The following is a 26,125-nucleotide window of genomic DNA, read 5'->3' as shown; positions in this document are numbered from 1 at the left end:
CTTCAAGGCATGACAAGGAGTCAGGGGCCCTCACAAGGTCCCTCAGCAACCACATCCACTTCCACGACAGAGAGGCAGACGGCTGGAATGGCCTCCGTGGCCACAACTAAAAGGAGCTGCATGCCCTCGACGAGTCTCCATGGACAAGACATGACAGGTTTGTTAAAATGTTCCTGTGGGCACAACAAGACTAAAAATGGCACTCCTGGCCGTGATGTGTGGACTTGATCCACTGGGACCCGGTACTGGGCTTGAGTCAGTGGCGGCCGGCGGGCTTGCCATACATGCGCCTGGCGGGCTAAGGGGAGCGGCGTGAATCGCAGGAGCCGCCGACGTTCGGGTTGGCTTTCCCCACGGTTGGCGGCCTGAAGAGAGCCGCGGACGGCGGCAGACCGTAGGGGCTCATGGTCCTGGACTTGCGGCGATCCCGCCGAACTCCCACGCCTTCCTGTGGGCTAGAGCGGGAAGGACGAGCGGCGACTTCCTTGCCGTGGGACAGACAGGACAAACAGGAACCAAAACAAAAGACTTAAAAAAAACCCCGGAAAAAACAAAACATGGTGAAGGGGCGCCGCTTACTGTTTGGGTCTGGTCTTCTGTCACGGTGCACACAGCAGGGAGGAACACGGAGACGAGGATAAACTTCAAAATAATAGTCTTTAATCATGACATCAAGGCAAGGCAAGGTAGACACAGACAGGAACACCGGGAATAACGAGTAGACCAGACGAAAACTAACTAAACAGGCAGGAACTAAATACACATGACAATTACTGATAATGACTAAACTCAGCTAGACAAGACTTAACTAATGATCACACTTAACAAGGACAGGAACATGACCAAATATGGAAACAAGAGGCGGAACACATGACACACACGACAGAGGACTAAAATGAGTTCAATGTAGCTGTAGGAGTGTTAGATAAAAAATAAAGATGATTATCTTCATTCAGTTGTTCCATTTCTAGGTTTGGTAACATAAAAGCTCTTAATTCCAAAGATAATACAAGCTAATCAGTGTATTCAGTAGGTTGCATTAGTGGCATAAAGTATTGTAAGTATACAATAAAAGCAAAATACAATAAAACAATGCATTTACTTTTTACTTTTGATACTTAAGTACTTTTAAAAACATATACTTCTGTACTTTTACTTAAGTAAAAATCTGTCTTTACAACTTTCACTTGTAGTGGAGTAGTATTTGACCAGTGGTATCTGTACTTTCACTCAAGTAAGGAAGGTGTGTACTTTGTCCGCCTCTGCCTGTGTGGATCTTGCTTACATTTGTGGATTCATGTGCGTGCGTGTGTGTGTGTGTGTGTATGGATCTCTCGCGCGCATGTGTGGATTCGTATGTGTGTATGGATCGCTGTGTGTATGGATCTCTCGCGCGCATGTGTGGATTGGTATGTATGTGTGTGTGTGTGTGTGTGTGTGTGTGTATGGATCTCTCTCGCGCGCGTGTGTGGATCGGTATGTGTGTGTATGGATCTCGCGCGCGCGCGCGCGCGTGTGTGTGTGTGTGTGTGTGTGTATGTATATGTATATGGATCTCTCGCGCGCGTGTGTGGATTCCTGTGTGTGTATGGATCTCTTGCGCGCATGTGTGGATTGGTATGTGTGTGTATGGATCTCGTGTGTGTGTGTGTGTGTATATGGATCTCTCGCGCGTGCATTTGTGGATTAGTGTAAGCGCATGTGGATCTCTCGCGTGCATTTGCCTAACCACCAAAGACATTGATGTCTCTCTCTCTGATTTTTTTCCTCACCAAAAAAACCAAGGTTGATCTGCCTTAGCAGTCCAACAGCACTCGCCAATGTCAAAAGGATTGAGACGGCCAGTCAAATCAAAGAAGGCATGCTTTATGGTTTAGAGAAGCCGCACATTAAGTTTTAATGGTGGGATAAGTTGCAAGTAGATAAATATTTCAAATTCATTAACTGTGTTACGATAGAAATGACCAACAGTAATATGCAGCGATACAAACAACGCTACATTTTTGGTCAGATTTCTGTGAATTGAAAATAACCCTCATCATTACCTTTTAAGTTATGTGTAATTGGTAATTAAATTTGACTAGACAAGAAACATTAAAGGAGCAATTTTTGACGTAAGATTGCAAAGGGGGGAGGGGAGGTTGGCACTCTGGAGGCCCTTCAGGACAGACATGGACAGGAACACAGGACGGGGACCTCCAGAGCGGAACAGACAGACGGAGGCCATGGCAGGGCTGGGAGTTCAGGCGGCCATGGCGGAGCTGGGAGCTCAGGAGGCCATGGCGGAGCTGGGAGCTCAGGAGGCCATGGCCTCGGTCTCCTCGGTCCGGCCACTCCACGCATAGCTCTACTACACCCCCCCCCCAAAAAAATTTCCTTGGGGAATCCAGGGGGTATCAGGAGCCCTCCAGGGCTTAACGGACAGGACTGGACAGTACATTGGCCAAACACACGGGACAGGACAAGATGGGATAGCCCTCCAGGACCAAACAGACCGGAACAGGACAGAGACAGGACAGGCCAGACACACAGACAGGACAGCCCACAGGAAGGCTGGGAAGCTGAGGCTCTTCAAGGCATGTCAAGGAGTCAGGGGCCCTCACAAGGTCCCTCAGCAACCACATCCACTTCCACGACAGGGAGGCAGACGGCTGGAATGGCCTCCGTGGCCACAACTAAAAGGAGCCGCATGCCCTCGACGAGTCTCCATGGACAAGACATGACAGGTTTGTCTAAAAATGGCACTCCTGGCCGTGATGTGTGGACTTGATCCACTGGGACCCGGTACTGGGCTTGAGTCAGCGGCGGCCGGCGGGCTTGCCATACACGTGCCAGGCGGGCTAAGCGGAGCGGCGTGAATCGCAGGAGCCGCCGACGTTCGGGTTGGCTTTCCCCGCGGTCGGCAGCCTGAAGAGAGCCGCGGACGGCGGCAGACCGTAGGGGCTCATGGTCCTGGACTCGCGGCGATCCCGCCGAACTCCCACGCCTTCCTGTGGGCTAGAGCGGGAAGGACGAGCGGCGACTTCCTTGCCGTGGGACAGACAGGACAAACAGGAACCAAAACAAAAGACTTTAAAAAAAACCCGGAAAAAACAAAACATGGTGAAGGGGCGCCGCTTACTGTTTGGGTCTGGTCTTCTGTCACGGTGCACACAGCAGGGAGGAACACGGAGACGAGGATAAACTTCAAAATAATAGTCTTTAATCATGACATCAAGGCAAGGCAAGGCAAGGCAAGGCAAGGCAAGGCAAGGCAAGGCAAGGCAAGGCAAGGCAAGGCAAGGCAAGGCAAGGCAAGGCAAGGTAGACACAGACAGGAACACCGGGGAATAACGAGTAGACCAGACGAAAACTAACTAAACAGGCAGGAACTAAATACACATGACAATTACTGATAATGACTAAACTCAGCTAGACAAGACTTAACTAATGATCACACTTAACAAGGACAGGAACATGACCAAATATGGAAACAAGAGGCGGGAACACATGACACACACGACAGAGGACTGACAATAGGCTATGAGCATTTCTGTTTTGATCAGAAGCTATTTTCTCATCAGTGTGGCCATAATCTTTGTATTTCTTCCTTAGGGAGAGATGTTGTTCACCAAAATAAAGCCAGTTTATTTCTGGCTTCGCTTGTCAGCAGTGAGGTTGAACAAATGTGAAAGATTATGATATTTAATTTTCTTTCTGACCGTAGCACGATGTCATTACAGGGATGGCTTTAGGGTAGACTGGGGCTTAATGCTGTTCTGGAGAGATGTAAATTAAGAGCATACTTCCTATAACACAATTCTACCAATACGCATATGGATATTGATCGAGACTTCTGAATAAGTAGACCCCAGTGCACGGTTCCCCTGAGGACACATGCCATGTCTGAACTGATTTGAATATTTAGTCCTCTATGCAAACAATTCAGATTTTGTGTAATGTAAATAAAAATAAATAAATAATGAAAAAATATATAAATAAATAAATATGTACAAATATGCTGTGTCTCCTCCCCCAGAGGCAAAACTACTGAGGCATTTGGGAAGAGCAAGTAAGCAAACTTTATAAATGTAAATAATTTCCCAGGGAGCAGAGGATGCAGGAGGCAGGCCGAACAAAAATAGTGCTGCGTAGGCACAAAAAATGGATCCACAAAATGAATACATGAATAAAATCGAGCATGCTCGAAACAAATATGCTCTATCCATTCAACGGTATGCCAAAAAATCTATGTGAACCAACAGCGTTCCAGCTCCAACAGATGTCAGTGCTCATTTTTTGGCTCACCTTCCATCACTACTCACAACCTGTGAAGTGTTACAATCAACAGTGTGGCCAGTTTGCTTGCAGTAGCTTTTCAATTCTTGTTCTGCTAAAAAGAAATGTAAAAAATTCATGAAGGACCAATATGAAACTTCTGAAGCTTCTGTTTTTCCCACCCACACTTTTCCTTCACTGGTTGAACAGGACAAACATTTTCAAATTTCTGTAGTTTTCACCATATGATTCATGGGCCTCACTGTTTGCATGCAGCCTAAACATGACAGAAGTCCAGTGCCTCACATCCAGTCCCTGTGCTGGAAGTTATGTCAGTGAAGCATCAGAGAGAAGGATCACCATGGCACCAGTTCTCTGTGAATCACAGCAGATTGGCTGTAATTTGTTACCTTTCGGAGATCCCATTTCCGATGTGTTGATATAGCAGATAGATTCCCATACCGTAACCATTTATCACCTGTCACTGGAAACTGTTGTCACACTTTTTTTTAGCTTTCTGCTGGAAAAAAAAATTGCTTTGAGAAATGCTCTTTGCAGAAGCCAAGAGTCATAAACTCTGACAACATACAGTATGAAAATACAAACAATATACAAAATACATGGTTTACATGTATTCATGCCAAAATAATTGTAAACACTGTAGTACTACTGTATGTTATGTTTGCAACACAATGCCTGTGTTGGTTTGAACTCAGCTAGTCATGCTCAATGAACACAGATAATTAGTCATCTTAAAAGTATAATACACTTCCTGGTAACTTTTTGACAGATTATAAAATGAGTAACCCCACCAGTGTCCTCATGCCAGAGTATTTTTAATTAAATTAATATCTTTATTTTTATCATCTTGCAGTATTTGAGTGGTGCTGTTGTTTGTTATCAGAATTAGCAAATGGTTTTGCAATGTTCTCATTTTATGTCTGTACATGTCTTCACAATAAATAACAAGGTCACTTGCAAGAGAATGTCACAATTTTATGGGAATGCAAGATTTTTTTATACAATTAGGTTCAACAAATTGGTGCACATTAAAGTCAGCCAAAAAAAAAAAAAAAAGATAATTAAGACATTTGTTAGGTTTTACAGTGATTGATTGAGTATTGACTCTTACTTAAGTGTCATTGCTTAAATATTGCACAGTAAAAATATGCTAATGAAAATGGCACATGTTGTTCATATTGCTGTAATTGTGTTTTCAGAAGTGAAAAATGATTCGCATATGGAATGGTGATATTCAATTAAATCTGATTAAGATTAATCGCTTGTCTTGGAATTAAAAGTGAAAATGCTATTTTGCTCAATGAGTTAACAGAAAGGGTGAAGTCTCAACGCCCCATTGCTCAATGATTTATGAATCCTTTTGTATTTAAATGTTAGATTAGAATGCTAGAAGTCATCTTTTAGTAAAGTTGCGCTATGGTTCTTTTCTATTTGTAAATGACATGTCATTTAATTGTGCCCTTAGCCTTACTCTGTTTGGACAGCAAACTTACTTTACTTTGGTAAGTATGTCTAATGGTTACAAATGATTAATGGAAGTGTCCTTTGTGCCTTCATATAAATGATTAAACAATAATGAAGTTATGAGAATGAAATTGAATTATCAGAGCAGCAAATTCAACAGGTCGAACAATGTCTTTTGTTGCATTCGAGTTTCTGATTAATCTATCGCCACACCCTCCCATTTAGAAAGGTCTACTGCAAAAATGCCTGAATCAGCGTTCTGTCAGCAACCATTGCCACACCTCAGAGCTTTGATATAAAACCTGTCAAATTATAATTAATATTAGTTTCATGGCTTGGGTTTTTATGATCGACACTTCTGATAATGAATTTCATTCACCAGTTACAGACTGTGAATAAGGAATATGTTTCCTGTGCAAGACAGTGGGTAATATTCATCTTCCTCACTCTCTTTAGTCCAACACAACGAATCACAGGATTTTCATTTCTCGTGAATTGGCAATTCCTTGTTAAAATGGTGTTGAATGAAAAGAACTGGCTTCCCCACATCCATGGCTAAATTCCCACATTCCACCTAATTCAAGATCAATGCTTAGTAATGTAATGTAATAAAATTAAATTAATTAATTAAAAAAAATAAAGCATTTCCTTCTGTTTCTGTCAAAGACTTTGTATGTGGTGAGTAAATGTGCACATAGTAAATATACATTTGCAATGAAATTTCACTTGCTATCTTTAGCCTGGAAGAAAAATAGACAATGTTGAAAAGAGCTTTCATTCTAGGAAGCTGGATTACTTTTTTCCCTTTTGCTGAGGCCTCAGGATCTTTTTGGAGTGCTTTTATCTTTAACGGTTTTTCTGAATTGTGAGACTGAGTTGAAGTAGTGCCCTACACTAGGCAAAGTGTCAGCCTTGGTGAAGCTATGACATCAAAGAAAGCAAAAATGGTTTTAAACTTAAAACCTGAAAAGTAGAAAGAAAAAAGTTTTGACCTGCTCTTTGCATTCTGACGAGAGTGCACTATTCAGTGTAACGCATAATAACAGAGTAAGCCTCGTGAGTACACAGGCTTATTCTGTTCTTCCATTGCATTCATCGGAAAGGTTTCCATCAAAAGAGTATAAAATGGCCTGGGAGTCTGAAAATAATGTTCAGGGGGTTTGCAGTATCTTATTAAAAGCATTTTTATGCCTCGTGGCTTAACCAACACCGGCTTTATTGTCTAAGGAGGTCAGAAACCCTCCTCCATCACGCATCGCAGAATCTGAATACAGAAAAGCAGGAGAGCGGTTTTATCTCTCAGAACTCAGCAGACACCAAATCTGATACTCATTCCTTTATGCTAATGAAGATAATAATGTAATAGTTTAACTCCGTAGAGTCTATCAGGGACTGAGGATTTGTTATTATGCAGACAATTAATAATCTAGAGCAGTGCTATGTAACATGGTACAAGACTCTACTCTGGAACTTCAAAATACTATACTTCATAATATATATACAGTATCTATATATCTTACGTCTTGTTTAGCAATTGTAGTGAAAAACTTAATCTGGAAAGGCTTCACTATATATATATAGTGTAATGGATTATTTGTTTCTTAGCAGAAGTTTTAGGATAACATACAGGTATAATTATAAAAATTAATTTCAAATCAGTAGTTTACATCAACACAATTATTTTCTTGCTGAGCATAAACACCTGCTGACCACTAACCCAGCTAACGTTCTCTGGCTAATTTTCTGGCAAGGCTCTCTCAAAGTTATGAACAAAAGTTCTTCCATTAACATTAACAGAATGTTTATTCAAAGTAATCTTGACTTTAATTATGTTCTCAAAATGTTAGCACAAAAACATTATTACTTTTTATTTATTATATATTATTTAGTTCATTCAACTTAATTGTGGATTGTAGAAACAACTTGAGACAGTAAATCCGGGAATTTTATTTGATTCGGTGGGACATGGATGTGATATGTGTAGGTTGTTATCAATCTGTTTTGTATGGTTATAAAATAATTTGAAAAACTGACAGTTTAGACATTATTCTGTTTGCTCTCAGAGTAAACATCTAGATGCTGTATTTCAAGGCAAGTTCTAAAGAGTGGCCTTCTTCTGACTCATATTATTTGTAGCATTTAGTCATTATATTTAAGGAATAAACCAGGAAACCTTCTCATTCAACAAACATAATGTGAGGGTCTATGGACCCTTCTCCTGAAAGAGCACCCTAAAGGGCTCAGTTACCAGGGAAACCATCTGATAAGACTGTTTTATTGCTTAAAAGTATGTGAGATGCGAAGTGCAGTAAGAACAGACCCTTCTGAAACACACTCAATGTCCATAAAAACAGAACTTTCCTCCTTTTCATTTATAGACAAACCTTTCTACGAATGAACGTGCATCCCAGAACATTGTGTGTATGATTTTAACTGTCTTGTATGGTGTCTCTTGCATTGTATTTTGTTGCATGCATGCTTTATGAGTGAAGTATTAGTTAATGTAACCCCACCTATATTGTGTCTCCTACCAAATTAATGCTCATTTGATGACGGACACTTTGGTGTACATCACCTCCTCATAGAATGCCATGTGTGTTTGTAATTTAATCAAAGTATAGACTGCCAGAGCCATTCGAACCATGCTCTCAGACAAAGGGTCATAAAACCCCCCAATATTTCCAGCCTCCCGCTTGGAAATTCAGCCTTTCTCATTGGTCAAGCCCATCCTGAAAAGTGTGACTCTTCCCTGACTTTAAAGGGCTCACGCACAGGTCCGGCCTTCTCTTCTGCTAAATCTTCCGATTGCTGCCCTTGTGCTTGGACTCACGGCGCGCTTGAGCCGGTGTGGGCACGCCCGGCAGGCCCCAACATATAGAGCCATGTGCGATCTCCCTAGCCTGGGGATATGGCTCTTGACCACAAAGAGTCATACTAATACCACTGGAGTTCGTCTACACTCAACCCCGGAATTCACCATCATGGAAATGCCCTCTTTCAGACATTTATCTCTCCCCGCTCCCGGCAGTCTCTGCATCTTCATCTCTGGATTGCGGCCTGCAGTCCCACTGCGGCCCACAGGGCCAGCAGGCCCCATTTTACACCCAGCCATGTGCTTACTTAGGAGAGAGGACTCTCTCAACCCCAACAGAGTCAAGAACAACCTCGGAGTTTCAAGAGATTGCAACTTTGGCCATCGAACGGAACCATCCAGACATTCATCAGAAGCTTCACGAGACTCCCGTTCCACAGGAAGTCAAATGCAAGTATCGTTCCTTTCACCACACAGAGGTTTGTTGTAAGCTATCGTATACTGTGCTTTGAATTAGAGACTGGTGGTTCTTTCAGATGGTCAACTCAGCCTCATTTCCCCTGTTTCTGTTCGGTTTCATTCATCCAGTCTCACTTACCCTTCCTATGTACCATGTATGTGTGATTTGTGTGTGTGTGTGTGTGTGTGTGTGTATGTATGTGTTTGTTTAGTCTAGTTATGTGTTTGTGATTTAGTTAATAAAACTTTGTGCACAATACATGAGTATTTGTTTCTGATTCCCTGCTTGCAACAAAGTCATTTTAACGATTTTGATCTTGTTACATGCTCTGAGTAGTACTGTACCTTAAAAAGGGCATTTCTCTTATTCTGGAAATTAAGATTTCTTTGAATTCATAAATAATCAATACTGAGCGTTCGCTAGATGACCTGGTGAATTGATTGTACTGTAAATTCTGCTTTATCAAGCTAATTCTATTAACTTATCCAAATATTATAATTAATTATAAAGAGTTATGATTAATTAATAATATTTCCCCTTTGAGCTAATTTACTACATATCGATAATGCTCCAAGCTCTTCTAGACAAATGGGAGAAGTTTTAAGATGAAATTCCAAAATATAAATATGCTTGAATCACACTGCATGCATTTTTATAGGATCATTTCGCAGATCGATGGCCTTGCAGGTGAATAATTTATGTTATCTACAGAAATATAGATATTAATCAGAACATGGCATTATGTTGCTCAAACAGTTCTTGAGTTTCTGTTTAAAGAAATGTCAATGATGCTTGACCTGAAAAGTTTGACCAACAGAATATGCAAGGAGATCTACTCGGAAGATCCCCACAGAAACTTACAGAGAAAGGAAAATGTGAGCAAAAAAACAGACAGATTTCCATCAGGCCGACACAAAGCAAGAGAAACCGTGAGAAAACCGAAACCTATAATCTTCAGTCAATCTCTATTGAGCTGTTATTGCATTTGGATGGTCTTTAGAGAGGTGAACTATAACTTCAGTTTAACAATCTGGGATTAAAAAGTCAAGCTTAAATAGGATCGGTTTTATTTTGGCCACTGTGATGTGAGATGTTTTATTTCATGCTGAAAAAGAGCTGGGAATCAGGTGCATTTTTGAGAGGTTCTATTGCATATATTCTGCTCATTAATATAGACAAGCTGTTAAACAAAAAACAGAGCAACATTTGCTGTAAACATGGCCTGAGGAAACCATCGATGCACACAGATACTATCAATGTGGGCAGCAAAGAGGAAAAGCAAGCACAAATAATCTTGTTTACCATGATAGTTGCGTAAATCCCAAGTCCTGCCCTGCCTCAGAACATTGGATGTACATGGCCTCAGGACTATTGGGCACTTTGGTGAATGCTAATTAAAAACTATGAAACGATCAATTGAACTGCTCTGTGCTCTTGTAAAGTGCATAGAGAAGCAATGGGATGCCAGATTTGTACTGACACAGCAACCTCTCCTCTCTCTGTCTTTCTGCCCTCCTCGCACTCTTCTCTTTCTGTTGCTCGCTTCTCCAAAACCTCTGCCTTTCATTGCTTTCCTTTCTGTCTTCAAGTCTTCTTCTTTTCAGTCTCCCTTGACTTTGGTTTCTGGATGTGCAAAGCGTTTTTTTTAATAGCGTTTTGTGATGGAGCCTTTGGAAAGCAACTCCCCAGAGCTCTCTGGGGTCTGACTGCATGACAACAGATTTTAGAGTTGGGCTTTATAAGAGCCTGGAAAATGAGGGATAGCAACCCAGAGTTCTTTGGTTGGACTGTAAGGTTCTGGCATTAGGTCTGTAGGTCCCCTGCGGTTCCACTTCAAAGAGCCATACATGAGGAGAAGAGTGTCTAAATTCTCTTCTAAGAGTAAGGACAAGCTCTATAGTTACACAGTGTGCTCTCCCCAGTCCTGAGGAGTAACTAACTAAAGGTACTGTAGTGACTCTTTACATTTTTCAGTACTGTGACAGTAGTTTACAAAATAACGTCGGCCTAGTGACAAGCCACTTTTTCCAGTAGTACAGTAAAGTATTCAGATAAATTGTATTGCATATGCTGCGTCACAGTCCAGAAAGCTCAGGAATCTCCTAAATTATCATCTGATTGAGACATTATGCTTACTAGCCACATCACTTGCATTATTTTGTATATTAGGTACTACCATTGTGGACTATACAGATAACAGAATACATCCTTATTGTAATTGTAAAAATATGCATTTTCTTTTAAGCAACACAAATAAACTTGAATTGAATGCTTGTGAATGAGCTCATTCTAAATGGTTCTTTCTCATAAACATAGTATTTGAACATCAGATTGATTCATATTAAACAGTTCACTCTTCTGATTCAATTTAAGGAATCAGTTAGGTCTGAACGAACTAATGAGTTGGTTAGCTGTAATCGATTCTTTTTATTCTCTCATATGCGCTCTATGAATCGGTTAATGCTAAACAATTCTTCCTGGTTTACTGTTGTGAATAGTTCACACTAAAAAGTCCTTTCTTTTATATGCAGCATTTGGAAATCTGAATCATTTGTTTAATTGTTTATTTAAAAGCATATTTTCCTCGTAAGTAGCTCAAATTTAGTCAGCTTCAATTGTTAACTTACAGTGTTACCACTTTTTCAAAAAGGTTGCTTGCAGATGATAGACTTTTGGTAACATTATGTAACTTTTTTGCTATTCCAAATGTTGCTAATATATACAATACGGATAGTTAATGCATTTTTAATCACTGTTGAGTTTACAAGTCTCCTGAAATATGTGATAAATGATAGCAATTGTGCGAATGCGAAACCTGTGTTAATTCATACTTTCTCAGCTTGTAGCTGTAGCTGTCTATTACCTCTGAGAAACCTAATAAGAATTCAATTTTCTGACAGCAGTCATCACTTTAACAAGCGCGTATACACACACACACACACACACACACATACATACATCTAGTTACTCAATGGGCTTGAAAAACTGTCACAGCTGTCACAAGCTGTCTTCGGACTTAGTACTTATACAAGGTTGTCTCCTTGAAGAAAGACGGAGTGATAGGCATAGCTGAATTGATTTTTTCACACAAACTCAAAGTCAAAGTGACAGACAAAAATCTACCCAAAAAACAACCCTGGATCATGGTCATGGTCAGTGAGTGCATTAATGCCTACCAAATACTACGGCACACAAGACCGAAGGTTGCACAAGTTGATTAATAATGTTATCAACTCCTTCATTTTCTGTTGTCCTCTTTGATAAATTATTGATATTGCCATATGCGGGATGAACAAATATAGCTCAAGCAAGGCTGAGCCAATCACACCAATTACCATCTCGTCCTAGATGAGAAAATCATCAAAAGTGTGGCATCCTGGTTTGAAGTGTCCATCATGGATGAGCATATATAGCCAGTTCTCAATATTTCACTTGACTTTAGTTGGTCAGCAGGGAGTTGGACTGATTTGAGAAAATCAGACAGGCAGAGTCGCTGGTGGCCTCAGAACATTCACACTCTGGTCTGTGAAGGGGGATCTATTGGCCCATTTTTGTGCTGGAAAGTGGATCATAAGAGGTCGCTCATAAGGGGAAGCTGCCCAGTTCAACTGGACAGAGACCAATCTGTTCCTGCTCCCCATGAGTGTAAAAAAAGTTTTTGCTTTAGTAGTGGAGATGTTTTATTCAGTGACACAGGTTACACAGTTAAGCCAGCAGGAGGCGACAAGTGCCTTTTTTTTAGGAATGAAACATTGAATCATTCATTCAATCGATTTGTTCTGATTAATTCAGGAATTAAACAAGTGGCTGTATTTATGCGTGAGTTTTTGAATAATTCATTCAACCGATTCGCTCAAAAACACTAATTGGAAACCAAACAAGTGGCCGCTGTTGTGAGTGAGTTTTTGAATAATTCCCTTTAGCGATTCGATGAAAACACAGCATCTTTCTGCAACAAAACACTGTGTGTTGCTCAAAGACGCCACGTTTGAAAGTGCACAAGGTAGGCTGAAGGGCAGTATTGTGTTTAAAATGTAAGTAACACAACATTAACTTTCCATTAATTGAATTGTTGTATAAAAGCAATATTGACACCTGTTTACAGTTTACCGAAGGTTACAGTTCTTGTTGGCAACAAATTATTACAGCATGATATAATTAGTTATGTTGGTGCAGGGGTGTCAAACTGCAGAGTTTAGATGCAACCCTAATTAAACACACCTGATCTAGCTAATCAATTCCTTTAGGTTTATTTGAAAACTACATGGTTTGTGTGTTGGAGCAGGGTTGGAACAAAACTCTGCAGGGCTGTGGCCCTCCAGGAGCTGAGTTTGACACCCCTGTGTTATTGGGTTAAATTCAATTTGTTGTCAGTTCCCTGACATGATTTAAAATGGTTCTTGAAACCAAACGTTTCTTTTTAGTTCAGCTTTATCAGTTGGTGACAATGCATCTTGTGTCGCTACCATCTACAAATCGACAGAACAATTTTGTGCGTCAAAACACCTCAATTGGTGGATTTGGATTTTAACAACAAAGGTTAGGGAAAGCATTTTCAATTCCCATTTAAAAGTCGATTAAATAAAAATTAAATCGTTATGTCTTTGTTGCATTTTATTATTTGCATTCAGCAATGCTAATACCTGCTGTTTGCATATCAGAACCAAGCAAGCTCTTTTGTTGCAACCCACTAGCAAGACTATTGATCATACAGTCACTAAACATAGTTTGTTTTTCTTTTTTTTTTTTCTACACTCCATCTACACTATCTTTTAGAAAGCATCAGAAAACGTGCAAGGTCACCTATCTCTGCCTGCAATAAGTTCTTAGGGGCATTTTTAATTGCCAGACCACCATCTGATATCGAAACACTAGAGAGTAGCTCAGTGAGATAACACTGTCTGTCTTCCTACAGGGGTGGGTCACATAAATATGCTCTCCTCTCCTCTCTTCATTAAAGACTGAATAATGTCGAACTGCTGATGAGACTTTATTTGCATCTCCACATTAATTCTAGTCAGCTCCTTTGTTCCCGCTAGAACAAGAGGGTGCAACAGCTTAGTAGCAGTAACAAAGGCAGACCCTAAAAAAATTACAAGACCCCTGCGTTTGTGTGTGCATTGCACACAGTGATCGCTGGTATCACGGCCTGCTACTTTGGTATATCATCCATCATGCTTGGTTTGGCGTGAAAGTATGAGGAGCACATTAATCTATTTTTAGAAATTTAAATGAGGAGGATACTTTGTCATGCCCAACTAAATCCGTGTGCACAGTTGATGTTTAAAGCAATGGATTACTCCAGCTGGAAGTCATTTGCAGCTAAGGTCAAAAGTAATCGAAAGTCATTTTTACTGGGGGCTGTTTTCCATGTGTGAAATACTGCATGCTCAACTTGGGATGAGGGTTGGCCACTCAGCCAAATCCCCATGAAAACGCCACCCACCAAACTCACCAAAATATAGGACTATCACGGCAATAAAAAATGCAAATAAAGATCACCCTGATCTTAAAGCACATTTCAGGAATATTATCACCTGCCATGAATACACGCATAAAGAGGTTGAGATTTGAAATTATGAGAGAAAGCTTAACAATGGTTGTCTGCTATAATAATGTCATAGAAAATCCCTTATTAGTCACAGAAACACTTTTGATTATTCAGAATATTTAAGCCGAAGTGCCTGGCAGAGAAAGAAAACTTTTCTCAGTTCCCCTGCTGTGAATTTCGATCATTTCACAAGGACATTTTGAGTTTGTTCTGTTCCTTTTCTGCAGGTTTGTGGCTGGAACGTAATGGCGACCATTTTAGCGCGATGCCTGAGTGATTGAATCCTTTCCAATGTAATTGGACCATAAGGGCTTGGTCATTGGCCTTCTCAGCAACAGCGATTTTCAAGAATCCAAACAGGAAATTCACACTGGACAAAGGAAAGGCAAATAAGCAGAAATTCTGACTCTATTTACCTCCTGTGGTGTATGTGTTTTAATATGTATGCTTGCACTTAGAGACCAGACCTGGATGTTTTTTGAGCTACTAGTAAAACAGGCTCTCCTGAAATAATAGAAAAACTAACAAATACAGTGGGGGCTTGTACGGATCTTAGCCTCTAAATATTCAAGGACATTTACTCCCCATTTTAAGCACATTCTCACTCTCATTATCTTGAATGCTTAAATGTGATGCCAACAATTGACTTCCAAATGTTTCATTTTCTTCTAGCTGATTAATAGGGTAGTTAAGGTAATGGAAACAAGGCTGTTTAGAACATTTCCTAGCACTCAGTTATTTCTTGGTGAGAGTAGCAGTTCAAATATTACAAAATTTGTCAGTGCCACCATGGTAATGGCAAGTTTTGCAATGCGAGATCCCAAATCTGCCGTAGAAAATAGATTATCGGAGTTCTTGCAGATACCTGTGCATTTCTGAAATTTGCAGAGCACAATGTATTTGGAAATTGTCACCCTTTCTCCTCGGTTGAGCTCACGTGTTAAACCAAATAAAATGACTCAAGAGAAATACAAATTGTCAATTTTCACCGTAACTGCACGACCAGAGGTAAAGAGATGATGCATATCGCCGCTTACCGCTGATGCTTTCTAAACATCCCCACAAAATGCCATTGCATAAAAGCTCTCAAGGATAAGCCCTTTTCCCATCTACACTAACGGCGTTAGCTCAACCCGATTTAAAGTGAACCCAAGTCAGATTTTCCACCGCCACCTATGCATCATGCTCACTGAGGGTTGAAAACATAATGGCCATTTAGTTGACAGATCTCAATGAGATTATGAGGAAAAAGTGGAGGAAGTGTGAGCAGACTCAAGGCTTTTCCCGAACAGGCACATACCAGCTTAGGCTTCGTAATAAGATCTGAAAGCGCTGATGCACATTAAATGCTCAACATCAGTCACAGGTAGGCAGGGCAGTGCTGGGTTTACACTCACCTGTCAATGCCTATCAAGCTCTATCAAGGACATGGATATAAGTCAGTGCCTCGAGGCACAGAATGCGCCGCCGAACGCTAAAAGCAGGTACCTGTTCAATCTGTTATCGTAAGGCTACTTGGCAGACCTGAGACAAATATGTAAGCATGCTCAGCTGTAAAGGTCCATTACTTGTGACACTGGGAAGCCATTCGTAAGATTAAACTGCTGAAAAGTTGCACTCTCTCAATGCATAGTAACAAGCCAACTGAGACTGATAGTGTATTACCGTGAACCTTTCGGTTTTTGCCAGATTTGATACCTTTACTGTAAAGCCATTATTTAATTCATGATTACTGAGCCAGCTTTAAAGTTATTATCCCATTTGCTATATTAAAAGCTGATATGCAGAAAGGCAGAAGTGTATGTTGTTGGGCCACAACAAATTAGTCATATTTGTTTAGGCAGCAGCTATTTTCTCTAAAAGAGCGCAGATGCTTTTTGCACTAAGTGTTATAGAAGTAATGTACCAGAGGAAGGGAGAAAATAGACTTGCCATCAAGATTGGCTATTTGCATTTGTAAACAGACACTAGCTGTTCAGTGTCGAAGAGGAGTAGAATTTATTTTGGTATGTAGCTAATTTTTATGTTAGCTTATTAAAAGGCAACTAAATGGCATCTTCTTGCTGGGCTTTTTTAAGCACAAAAAGCGCTGGGATCGATGATTTTCTATGTCAACTGTATGTTATTACCTCTAAGATTCCTTAGGCAAACAATTTGTGCAAAACAATTGAAAATGACAGCTGAGCAACTGCAGTATTTTCATTTTTATTAAAAAAAAATAAATAATAAATTTGTTCATTATTAGTGAAGTCAGTGATGAAAGACCGGCTTGAAATTCTTTCTTTCTTTTTTTTTTTTTTTTTAAGGAAGTGCACCAGAAGGACAGTGATAAGAGTTAATTAGCATTGTTTTTTTTATGTCTTTTGTGAGTTTTAATGACTTTGCTAATAAGGAGCAGCAAATGCCCCAGTGGCTGGTCAGAGAGTGTTTTTTCATGAAATATTCATATTCACCTAATGCTATTCCAACACTTTGGCCCGCTTTCCAGAATACACATTTTTAAGATAAATATCAAAAAAATGCCATCATGTTCAGTGTTTCTAATCCAGAATAAATATATAAATTAAATATAGCAATTTCACAGAATCTAATGCCAAACTTAATGCATCAACAAAAGGAGAACGAACAAAGAAAATTTGTTGTCCACCTCAAAATACAGTGTTGATTTGGTCCACGCGGGAATGCTGTGACTCCCTGTGCTGTGTCAGTGAGATTGAGTTCTTTTTGAACTGATAGCACTTTTCTAGTATACATCAGTATCAGCAGTTCTCTGTTGCTGGCAAACACTGCAATGACAATAATAGATACCTTGTGTTTGCTGTTGTGCTTTGGTACTCAGGTCAAGAGTAGAGGAGATGGTTTATTCAGACAGCTTGCGTCCCTCCCACCTCCTTTTGAATGATGCTTTTCGACTGTATCTCTGGTAAGATATATGCATGCAGTCATTTTTCATTATGGATATTTGTGTGCTATCTGACGGAAAGTCGATCAGTTCAATCCCATTTGAGATTTGTCTATAATGCAAAAAAGTGCTTTGTGTGTGTGTTTGCGGCCCAATTTACAGAATTAAAGGGATAGTTCACCCAGTAATAAAGGTTCTGTCATCATTTACTCACCCTCATGTTGTATGATTTTCTTTTCTTTTTCCATGGAACATCAAAAAATATATCAGACAGAATCTTCATTGTTCTTTCATAGTTACAAACTGACAAACGCACTACTTTGGGGTCAGTAAGATATTTTTAAGAAATTAATGCTTTTATTCAGCAAAGAGGCAATAAATGTATCAAATGTGAAGACATTTATGATGTAACAAAATAATTAGGTAACACTTTCTATGAAGCCCGTATTTATAATACTTTATAAGGGTATTCTTAAGGCATTATAATGAATGCATAATGCATTATAAAATACCTTATAATGTGTTATAAAATCTCATGAATAATCATAACAACAATTATAATACATTATAGTACTTACGTATTTGTGGTTATAACTTTTAAGACTATGATTATTGATAACACAGTGAACACCATATTAAATCTACTTCATTTATAATGGGCTATATCATAGCTTGACATTGTTTATTTAAGATCTGCACAGTACCTTACTACATCTCTCGAGTGCAATGTTTACATATATATAAAACTAATTGTATTAGTAGACTTAGGTAGGGTAGGTAGAATGTTCACATACTTGCAAAGTATCCTATACTCAGTATGTCTATTGAGGAACCATCAAATTAAAGTGTTAGCATACAGTATATTCAACAGACACACTACTAATACTCTCATGACTGCTAGTTGACATGTAGTTGCAGAGTTACTTATCAACAGCTGTCTAAAGGGTGCCATCAAAATAATCAAACTGATATTATATATATATATATATATATATATATATATATATATATATATATAAATGTTCAAAGCAAATGTGTAATATTACACATTCATCTGATCTGCTATCTGATCTTATGGCTGTTTGAGAAAAAAAATATATTGTTATTATTATTACTTATAAGTGGTCTTTGTCTGCTTTAAGTAAAGTAACATAAGTTACGTGGCAAGATATGACACTTATAATATATTATAACTATGAGAAATATAATCCCTTGTAATTTAAGCGGATGGATCGTATTCATTGTGTGTTATAGATCATCAGTGTTAAGATTCTGAAGCAAAACATTAGACAAATACAAAATAATATGTAGGCTATTCACTTAGGTTTCTTACAAAATGTTTTATTTAAATGATTGTAAAATGTTATAAATGAGCCTATTAAAATAAAAATGTTAAAATTATTTGAAATATGAACTTGTTTCGTTTTTGAACGAATCTCTTGGTTGAATGAATTAGACATCAGATACATTTTAACAGTCACCGTTCGCTACCTTCTGGCATAACGTAACATTTATAATCGGGGCTGCGACAGAGAATTTTAAAGGCAGGTGCTCAGGGGATGCTATCAATGACAGGGGGAACTGGGCAATAGTAAATATGACCAAAACAGGTTATTATTATTATTATTATATTAATAATAAAATTGCTGTAGGTGCATTTCAATGTATTTATGAGGAGTGTAAGGAGTAGGCCTATTATCGCGCTTAATTTATGACATGGGGGCGCCCGCGCAATCTTTTTTTTTTTTTCCTGCGGAAAGAGCTTAAAATACTAATTCATTTTTGGATGTGCTTTCTGTCTTCTCATGTAGTCTCTGTGGATGGAGCGCGTCGCAACAAAGAACCGGCTCACAGACAAACTAAACTGAAACAAATCTATAGAAAGCTTGAAATGTCTACTACCAACTAATTCAAATAAAGAACAAATCTTCTCTAATTATGTAGTCAGTATGAAATTGTGCACGTCCATTAGCCTACTGTGGAGAGTCAGTGCCGGCGTTTGCAGCCGACACTAACCGAGAAAGCACTAGTTTAGTAATAAATAATTAAAATGTCTTCTTTTCCCCGATGCATTCATAATTATTACTTTTGCCAGTGCTTTGCAGCAAGCTTTATGCGCACGCTTGAGCGCGGAATGTAGGCTATAATACGCCTAAATGCTTTTTAAAAGATGGTTTAGTAGGTTATTATATTAATATATTTAATATAAACGTTCGACTAGTTTACTGGAAAAATCTGTCGGGAGCTGGCCTAGCCTACTTGGCACAAGGAATCGATCAATTTTTTAAAATAAAATGCTGTGACATTACGAAATGTGCGACTGCAAATCACGTCACGTAGTATTCCATTGCACGAGTTATGCTTGTGCAAGTAGACACATGTTTTTGTATTATTTAATCTTTATTAAACTATGGTCTTTTTAGGGGTGCTGGAGCACCAGCTAGCCCTAGCGCCGCCCATTACAATCATTTAGCGTAAAATCAGCTCCACAAGTCAGTTTCAGTCAGAGTCTATATCCGGACTATAAACTTTTACCCCAATACTTTCATTATTATTTAATGTTTGCAACACAGAAATGTAGCCTACTGTGCAGACTGTTTGTAAAGCTGTTTCAAAAATGAAGTTTATGATGAGCGCTGCTCTCTCTCTGGATAAGATTGAGTGTGTTTGAATCGAGATCGCGATCTTTTAATGAGTAATCCATATGAGCCTATAGACTATGTATTTTTGTTTTGTATCATAATTTGTACCAGACCTCAAAAGTTACCCGGGCCCAGTAATATATATATATATATATATATATATATATATATATATATATATATATATATATATATATATATATATATATATATATATATATATTACTGTTTTTACTGTATTATTGTTCAGATGCAGCCTTGATGAACATACTGTAAGAGAGTTTAAAAAAAAAAAATCTTCACAATCCCAAACTTTTGAATGGTAACGTATAAGAAATTCATATAATTTTGAAGCATATGATGAGTAAATGATGACAGAATTCATTTTGGGGTCAATTGTCCCTTTCAGAAAACCAACAGAAAAATGTTTAATATTTTTATTTTATCCTATCCCAGCAGGCCTGCGTCATCCTGGTACACCCCTAATATCAAAGTTAGTTATTAGCAGTTATGTGAACTCCAGTGAGAGACTGATGAAGAGCATGTGGATTGATGGTAAGTTTGGCCTGCCTGTTGGCCTCACCTGCTCTTCCTTAGCCCTGCATCACTGCCTTAACTCCTCCTTACACTGCTGTAGAGCCCACGACCATCAGCAGAATCTATCATGTGGACAGAATTGCTGACTAGCTATTACTTCTCTGCAGTTGCCATAAAACCAGGCAATTAAATGCTATTGGCCTATTCTGTTCTGTCTTAAACCAGTGAGTTCTGGTTGGAGGCAGCCAGTGGAAATGGGAAATTAAATACTGTGACAGTTACTGTGAAATTGCACCTGATGAGGTGGGCTTGGAAATGAGCTATGGAAATACTTTGTCGTCTTCATGGAAATTCAGCAGTCTAGACGGAGTACTTTTTTGATAATCATAGAATGAAGATTGCCAATGTTTATAAAGCTAGTCTCTATCATGTTATAAGATGAACTTATTAAACAATCATAAAACTCCTACATAATACATTTTCAAAGTTTACCTTCAGACTTGGTGTAGCTTACATGTTGAAAACCAAGGCTGGTGACTAATAATTGAAAAGTTGTAGGTTTGTACTCTGCAAAAGTTTTATGCTAAAACTGTGACCATTTTGCACTTTTATTACTGTAATATTTAATAACATAGAGATTTAAATTCTGGCCCATAAGCCGAAAAATATTTTCATGCTATTTATAATAAATGGCCAGTATTAAAATTTTATCATACAATGTCTAAGTAAATAAACAAAAATCCAACAATGCTTCAAAAAAGACTATACATAAATTTTAGCAACAGAACATTATAATATAAAATATGAAAAACCAATGTTCATTTTCAATGCTTTTATATTGTTACAAAAAAGAATCCTGAAAAACAAAAGTATCACATTTTCTACAAAACTATACAGTTTCTTGAGCGCCAGATTTCTGAGGATCATGTGACACTGAAGACTGAAGCAATGGCTGCTGAAAATTCAGCTTTGCTATTACAGGAATAAATTGCGGTAACACTTTACAATAAGGTGTCATTTGTTAACATTAGTTAATGTATTAACTAACATGAACAAACAATGAACAATGCATTTATTACACTATTTATTAACCTTTGTTAATGTTAGTTAATGAAAATACAGTTGTTCATTGTTTATTCATGTTAGTTCACAGTGCATTAACTAATGTTAATAAACACAACTTGTGATTTTAATAATGCATTAGTAAATGCTGAAATTAACATTAACTAAGATTAATAAATGTTGTAGATGTATTGTTCATTCTTAGTTCATGTTTACTAATGTTGTTAACTAATGAACCTTATTGTAAAGTGTTACCTAAATTGCATTTAAAAATATATTAAAATAGAAAACAGGCATTTTAAATTGTAATAATATTTCACATTATCACTGGTTTTTGCTATATTTTTGATCAAATAAATGCAACCTTGGTGAGCATAAGAGTCTTCTTTTAAAAACATTCTTACAGACTCAACAAGTGTGAACAGTAGTGTAATCTGAGTGTATGAGCACAGTAAATGAGAATGCACAATTAAATATCTAATATAGGATAATGATTAATTTAAAAATTAGCAATACGGTACTGATATGTTCTGGATTCCTACTCAGATAAGTCTGAATTCTCAGTTCTAGCTAGGACCTTTGTAGGGAATCTAAAATGTTAGACTGTCTTCTTACATGTTACATGTTACATATTAGTGGTCAGCTCACACTGTATTCGCCATATTAGAGTTGTGAGTTTATACTTTGTGTGCTCAGGGTCCTCGTTTTCAGCTTTGGCATCTCAGACCACATGGCCTTAGGTTTTGGAGGCCCGTGGCAGTCTATAATTTGGCCTGCACATGCTGTACTGTAATTTACTTAATAATTTCACAGTTCAAGATGGTGCAGTTAAGAGCAAATGCCAAAAAAAAATAGAATGCCAAAATCATTTTGTCAAACACCTGTTGAGTAAAAATGAACTTAAAAACATTGCGTTAAGGCCCAAATTTTCAATTAGTGCACTAGACATTACTTCTATCTGAGAGATGTCATAACAAGAGATGTCATCCTCCTGAGCATGCTGGGGTTTTACTGGTATAGGACGGGGGCATATAACTGTCAATCTGCTCATGGTTATTTATATCACCAAACACGAACCATATTTCTGTTTTATCCATCACTGAATTTTATGATCGTTTTATGATCATTACACCAGCACAGGCTCCAAGACCTTTCTGTGACGTCTAATTTACTGCATGGGTCAACATTTTTGCCTGGATTTTTTACTGAATAGTGCGACTGGTAGACTCAGAATGCTATTTGGGCACCTGTCACAGGATGAATGAAGACAGACAGACACAGATTTTCATTCTTAGATCATCTCTTCATTATATATAGAATATATATATATATATATATATATATATATATATATAAAACAATCAATTTTGTTGATTCCAGTTTATTATTTGTATACTGGACAGTACTGATGTCCCCAAGGACAAAGGCATGTCTATGAGAGATTGCTGCCAACTCTGCAGCTGTTTTCTCCTCTGTCACATAAGAAAATGGTTCGTTCATTCTGCCCCCACTGTCTCCATATCCTAAAAATAAATTGCAATCAAGCAGGATGCAGGTACGCAATGCACCAAAGCATTACATGCACCCGACTCCAGTGAAAGGATCCAAATAGCTTCATGTTTCATTAGTGGAGCGAATGATTTAACTTTCATTTAAATCCTGATTCCACCCACTTATCCATCTTGTGTCTAATGCTTGTCATTGCCTGAAATTGGATGGATTTCAATGTAAAGCAGCCATTTGACATTTTAAGCACATCAAAGTGAGATCTGGTATCAGTTTACTGCCATGATAGTAATTGTGGTAGTGGTAACTGTCTTTGAGAGTGTTTTGGGCATAAAAAAGAAATGCCTCCATAATGTGCTTATTGTTGTCATAATGCATTTTCCTCTAGTCAATATCTGTTTAAACCAGTTAGTATGAGAATAACTTTAAGTAGTAGAGAAAGTGTTGCAGCTGAATATTGAGCTGAGGAAATATAAACTTAATTTAAACTAATAAAAGTGCTCTATCTACGTTTTCTATCAAGGAACACCTAAGGAGTTCTTTTTTTATATAGCAAAATGTCCAAGCTGCTCTTTTCCATATATAAAAAAAGTGAATGGTGACAACTGTCCAGCAATAATTTTAGTTATCATATGGACTACTGTGGTGCTTATATTGTCCTTTTTGTAGCTTGACATCCACTGGTCACCATCTACTTTGGATGGCAGCAGCATGCCATGAATACTCTTCAAATATTTTGTGTCCTACAAAAGAAAGTAAGTCATACAGAAAGCATGGTAGCAAGTAAATGATGACAAAATATATTTTGGGTGACCTATCACTGGAGAATAAGCTGTAAAAGAAAATGATGGAAAACTAAATCTCAAAATAATGAGTTTGCTTGTTAAATTTGTTGAACATCTCAGCCAGGTATTCAGAACTTGTATATTGATTTCCCCTCTATCATTCCACATCTCTATCTCTGCCTCTTTGTGTTCTTTAAGTTCACTGATGCTTAGTAACTCTGAGTAGTGCCCCTCAGCCTTTCTGTTTGCCACGGTTTAAATCCACCTCAATTGCAATGGGACTGATCCTGTATTACATCATGCCATCATCGCTTTGCACATCACCTTCTTCTCCCAAGGCAATAAGAGCTAGAACTGGCAGTGAATACTTATTGCATTGTTAGCAGTAGATTGTCATTGTACTTGTTCTGTCTTGAGAGTCAGAGCTCAAAGCACAGTGTTAGTAAAGTTCAATCCAGGGCAAAAAAATAGAGCTGTCATTTTGATATATTCATTTAGTTCAATTAACTGTAAAGAACATTTAAAAAATATATAAAAAATTGAAAGGGATAGTCCACCAACAAATGAAAATTCTGTCATCATTTACTCCGTTTTGAAGAACGTTGGTAACCAAATCAACTTCCATTCCAGTCATAGGGAACCAAAGCTCTTCAGTTCTACAACATATATTCTTTTATGTTCCACAGAAGGAAGTAAGTCACATAGGGTAAGTAAAAGATGACAGGATTTTCATTTTTGGTGGACTATCCCTTTAAGCAATTAATCAAGCAAATTTTATATTATGGGATTTTTAATTATCAACATTTTTTTTTTTTTTTTTTTAACTAATTTGAATTTAAAAATGAAATGGATTGACAGTTCTAAAAGAAACAAAGGATTTGAATATTGAAGTCTCACACTTAAACCAGTAAGTCAAACAACTCTACCTGCTGGTCTTTAGTCACCTCTCTCTGTAAGGTGGAAGTTCCTGTGATTGCACCAGATAAAAACAAACACTTAGCCAATATTGGCTGCCATCTGGATGTGCACGTACGCACATTGTTTTCCTAGTAATCGATGACTCCCTGTCTTTGCTTTAGAGGGTGAGAGTGCGCAGCAGGGGGTGTCCGCTTCAGCCTCTGAGGCATTCGGAGGGGGAGTCTAGACACATGCCTTTTTAAAATCCAACCAATCAATGCCCGCTCACAGAATCGATAGGGGCCTCCTATTAGGAGTAATTAGAAAGCCAAACTTAGTTCTGCCAAGCACATCTACCTATGGTTTGGTGCCTAGGCCATGTAATAATGTTCTAGGTGATTTAAAGGGGAATGCGTTAATACTAACGGTTCCTTAAGGGTTTCTTATTTTTCAACTTAGGTTAAGTCTCACTGAGGAATGATTCAGAAAATGTGTACTGACTGAATCTAATAAACTAGTGAAGGGAAATGCTCTGCAGTGCTGCACACATTTGAACATTTTGTTCTGTTTACCTGTTTTTATTATCATTGTTTTGAGAACAACGTAGTAATAAAGAAACCTAGCCTTGGGATAATTTGTACTTATTGTGGTATTTCTCTTTTTGTTTGGAACACACACAAGGTGGTTCCATTAATAGTTTATGCTCCTGTGCTATAGAGATGAAATAATCTATTTACGTAAGGACAGGTATAGCCAATGGCCCAGTTCTGAGAATAAATGCATTTTGATCATATTCCGCCAACACTAATTGCCCCCTTTTAAAATCAGTATTCACCTCATACCACTGAGAATTGTGCCACAACCTCTATGCAAACACCAGAGGAGTAGCCATCTGCGGTCGTTATTTACAGGCGGCGTTAACATCACAATTTTCATCACAGAAATGATACGGCGTACAGCTCATTCTCAGATCCCTTTTCACCCTTCCTGCACTTTTTATCAAATTACAGGCTTGTCTTCCAAAGAGCGATTCTAGAACTTCAACTGCTTCCCTCTGGCTTAGCTGGCTCTCTGATTCGGAACAGGAGGATTAGCATGATTGATGTAATGTACCCTGCACCCAAGCTCTGCTTCTTTTTCAGACACAACATGCAGTGCTCGCCCAATATACTGTCTGTAAAGAACAGCCAATTCTTCTTTAAAGTCATCCCTCAGGTAATGTGGTATAT

At 38.3% G+C, this 26,125-nt stretch overlaps 1 protein-coding gene across 3 annotated transcripts in view; it reads right to left on the bottom strand.

Moving 5' to 3' along the window:
• The window catches only part of tnr (tenascin R (restrictin, janusin)), a 160,359-nt gene that overhangs the window by 75,628 nt on the left and 58,606 nt on the right, over positions 1–26,125 (bottom strand). The window contains exon 3 of one of the 3 annotated variants that reach the window (XM_058746610.1): positions 4,668–4,774. The exons of the other annotated variants lie outside the window; for them this stretch is intronic. The gene's annotated coding sequence lies outside the window, so the exon portion shown is untranslated. The remainder of the gene's footprint in view (positions 1–4,667; positions 4,775–26,125) is intronic. 3 annotated transcript variants of the gene reach the window in all.

Source organism: Onychostoma macrolepis, chromosome 02 (genome assembly GCF_012432095.1).
Source record: "Onychostoma macrolepis isolate SWU-2019 chromosome 02, ASM1243209v1, whole genome shotgun sequence".
NCBI classification, from domain to species: Eukaryota; Metazoa; Chordata; class Actinopteri; order Cypriniformes; family Cyprinidae; genus Onychostoma; species Onychostoma macrolepis.
Note: the sequence above shows the minus strand (reverse complement) of the source record. Positions and strands in the feature narration are given on the sequence as shown.